Here is a 4,315-nt window from a genome sequence, read left to right as displayed (position 1 = left end):
TGCTCGGGGTCCGTCATTTTCTATTTAAAGCATTTGGAATTAAGGTAAGAAAACCGTAACACCCGATAATAGGGCATGGCCCCACTGTGTGATTGTAGGGCATGGCCCCGGATTGTATTATGTGTAAATGTTTAACCTTAAATGAACCGTGATGTGTGTGAATGTTTATTTCGAATGTACTGTATGTGTGATTATGATGAAATGAACGGCAAGGGCCGAGTACGGCGTAAGCCGGGGCGGCCGTGGGGCCGAGTACGGCGTAAGCCGGGGCGGCCGTGGGCCGAAAGTAACACCTAGCACATGGGATGCTATATTCAGGGCGGGGCCCGGTGGATTCATGTGTTATGCTATATTCAGGGTGGGACCCAAGGGATACATGAGTTATCCTCGCGGTGAGAACCGTTACCCCAGGCTTCGGTAAGGCTCTGGGGCGGCATGGCCGTGTTTGCTTAGTCTAATGGTTGACTTGTTTATTTGTGGATTATCTGATATGATTAACCATATATATTTGCATATGTTATGTTCTGCATGAGTTTTCTTGCTGGGCTTCGGCTCACGGGTGCTCCGTGTTGCAGGTAGGGAAAGGACTGAGTCAACCAACCATGAGTACGGAGAGCGTGAAGCGACGCGTACATGTTTGGCCTGCCCGACTGCTTTGGTTGGGGGTTTATTCGAAAATGGCTGTAATAATCTATGATTTTATGATTTATCAACTGTAAACTAATTTCAAGATGTAAATAGTTTTCAAACCTTATTTTGGGATCCCAAAGGTTTAATACTAGCAGTTTTAAATGAAACGACGCATTTTCTAAGATTACAGCCTTAAAGTTTAATTAGTCACACTTTTGTCTCAAAACCTCGGTTAGCGAGTTCTTTGCACACTGTTTTGTCTAAAAAATCACTTAGTAACGGCTCTAAGGAAGTAGGGCGTTACACGTTTTAGGTTCTCGTTCCTGGATAAATCCTCCACCGTGGCGGCCGAGCAGCTGACAATATACACCTCGCCCCCAGAGCTCTCCAACCCATGGTCAACTTGCCTTACCCTTGCCCTTACCTGCACCACGTAGGACCCGTGAGCCAAGGCCCAACAAGAAAACATAACATTTAAGACACAATCACTAATAGTACTCAATTATTTCACAAGACATAACCAGGTACTCCACAGAACACAACATTCATCCATTCAATGATAATAGTCAACAAGCTAGCAGTCTGCCATTCAACTAACCAGCATATCATAATTATTATAATAATTACAATCAAATCACATGATAATTAGGGCCGACAACTTAGGCCGCACCCTCTGTTTATCCCACTGACGCTGGCCCGCTTAAACTGAGCTCAGTGCATAATAAGCTGTCCTCAGCTACCAGTGGCCGAGCCGCGTCCTGTGCGCATGTTTAAACTCTGGCGCTCTTAGGCCGCTCATTTACTATTTACATGGTGTGATACCATCCATTTACATTATACATGGCATAATACCATTCTTTCAAAGCATACAAGATAGGGAACCCTTAGTCCCATTATATATCCACAACCAGGTGCAGTTTTCTTACCTTTAGTACCAAGTGCTTTAATTAGGAAAGACGACCCCCGAGCACGATCTTGCTCCAAGCCCAAGTGTACACCTAGTCACAACCATGATAAAGGATTCCATCAATAATTGCATAAGGTATTCCGGATAGAATTCTAGTCTCCGGGACATCGAATTCCACCAAACACGGTAGTGGGATCAATCTCGAGCACCAAAGGTTAGGTTCCCACGCTTAAAACTCCAAATGCTCACAAATGCCCTTAAGGCCCGCGGCTCGCCCCCTAAAACAGAGGCTAGGCCTCTCTGACCACAAACATGTGCTGCGGCGCTCCCTCATCTCAAAGCCCTCTTGGCTCTTTCTTGCTCTGAAGGGCCGCGGCACTCTAGAACAGAGCCGCGGCCCAGCCCCACGAACCCAGAAAAACTACCATTTTTAATATTCAAACCTCACCCAAATCCACCCTAGACCATCCCAATAACATAACTCAACTATACAAACATTCTAACATGTTTCCAGCAGCAAAACCCAGCAGAAATCTAGTCTAAAAACTCATTAAAATCCCATTTTAATTTTTGAAACTCAACAGCCCAAGAACATAAGAAAACCAGTCATAAATGCTCAGAATTCAAACACTAAAACGAGAATTGGAGTTTACCTTCTCTATTGAATCAATTCTCTAAAGGATTCCTGAACTAACTTCCAAGTTTCAGCTTCAATCCAACCCTTCAATATCAAAATCCATAAACACCTCAAAACCCAGCCAAAACACATAATTTATCACTTTGCACAAAGCTTATATCTTACCTCAATTCTTGATTGAATTCCTTAGCTAAACATAGAACTAATCTTTCAAGACTCCAGCCCCCAATCCACTAAATTCCCAACCACAAATCCTTTGGTTTCACTGAGTTCCTTGAGAGAGAAGAAGAGAGGGAGAGAAGAGTCGGTTTAGCCTTTTTTTTCCACTGCTTTCTAAAGTTTACTTAGTCTATCCTTAGGTACTTAAGTCAATCCTAAGGCTCAGGGTACCGAAAACGTCCCCGAGACAAAATGGTAAATTTCCCCAATATTCCTGCCTAGACTTTCTAACCTCAAATATATCTCCAATTATTTATTTCCATAAACCAATAGCCCAAATAATCATCTAATACCCGAAATACCCCTTGACTTGCCCCAAGTCAAGTACCGAGTCCCGTTGTGACTTTCCCGCTACTTGCCCCCTAGTATCGCCTCGTGCCGAAAGCTGCGAACATATATATCCACATAATAATGTGGTCTTAACAGATTATCATAAAATTACATTTATGCCCTAACGAGCCTAAATTACAGTTATGCCCTTACAACCAAGTAGGGCTCGCACGCTTATCCAATACTCATAAACATGTATTTCATATAATCATGCATATCACACCATTTAATCACATAACTTCCAGTTATGCCCTCCCGGCACACTAATCAAGGCTCTTAAGCCTTATTAGTAATTTTGGGTCGTTACAATTATCCCCTCCTTATAATAATTTCGTCCTCGAAATTTACTTGAACACATCAGAAAGAAAACCTCATTCCTCTTACTATAATTCCAAAGGCCCAACGCCTTATTCTTAATCTTGATAACACTCAAATGTGAGCAACAATCTTGTTCCACAAGATCTTGTCTAATAACTATACTTTCATTAACCATTACTTGTACCACAACCCTGCTGAAACTCCAGAGTCTGATTAGCTCACAATGATCGCTTCATTAACTTATTCCCAATGCCAGAAATACTTATGAGTCATCACCCTTACCAGGGGGAGATCGACTTATAGGCCCTCGGCCCAATCCTTGGTACCACCTTAGAATTCCTGTTAAATCGGGAGTCAGAGCTCCCCCTTTCTTTCCCAGAACAACTTACTTTTCCTTGTCTGCACTTATTTGGAGAGATACAAATCTCTCATCCTAGAACTTTGTATTTCAAAATTAAAAATTTTCAAGTTCTTATGTCCTTTAAGATAGGCAGACACTCCTGCCTTAAGAGTTCCAACAACCTTTTTAGTTCCCCCGAAACTAATACCAAACCACAGTATCCATTATCTTTCACTTCCTTACTTTGCGTAGGATTCCTTGCTTTTCATCTTACCAAGTCCTAAGCCGTGTCACCCTTGTTGTACTCCAGAATTCATCACTGTGACTATCTCTTCAACGATTACACTGTCCTTAGTGTCTCAAGTGTTCACACACTTAATGCTTAATTCCTTAACATAACTATTAAGCCCTCATATTTCTATCCTATCTGCACCTAATCAGTAATTTCAGATTCCCACTCGGTTCTCTTCGTTCTCTGATCCCTTTCCAAAACTTGGAAAACTAATGGATCTCAACTTAGCATTAGCAATGCTCTACCCCATTACTAATTTATACAAAACAAATTATGCTAACTCATTCAGCTGAGTTACAACTTTTTCCCTTGTTCAATCAACTTTTTCCCCTGTGTTTTGGGAGTTACAAAATCATTTGGGAGGGTTTGGAACCATTTGGAAAAATAGCACATTTTTTAGTGCTGAAAATGGTCAGTGGCTGCGGCCACTAAATGTTGGTGGCCACAGGCTAAAAACTGACAATTTTTTCAGTTTTTCAATCTTTGTTGAACGGCTCAAAAAACCCAAATAACTCCCAAATCTCATTTTTAATTCCATATTAATCCAATTAAACATTGGTAACAGCCATGGGGGTTGGTGGAATTTAAAATTCAAAGGGTGTCTCTAAACTCTATAAATAGGAGCCTATAGCTCACTTGTAA

The sequence above is a fragment of the Humulus lupulus genome, chromosome X (assembly GCF_963169125.1).
Source record: "Humulus lupulus chromosome X, drHumLupu1.1, whole genome shotgun sequence".
NCBI classification, from domain to species: domain Eukaryota; kingdom Viridiplantae; phylum Streptophyta; class Magnoliopsida; order Rosales; family Cannabaceae; genus Humulus; species Humulus lupulus.
This window is presented reverse-complemented; position numbering follows the sequence as displayed.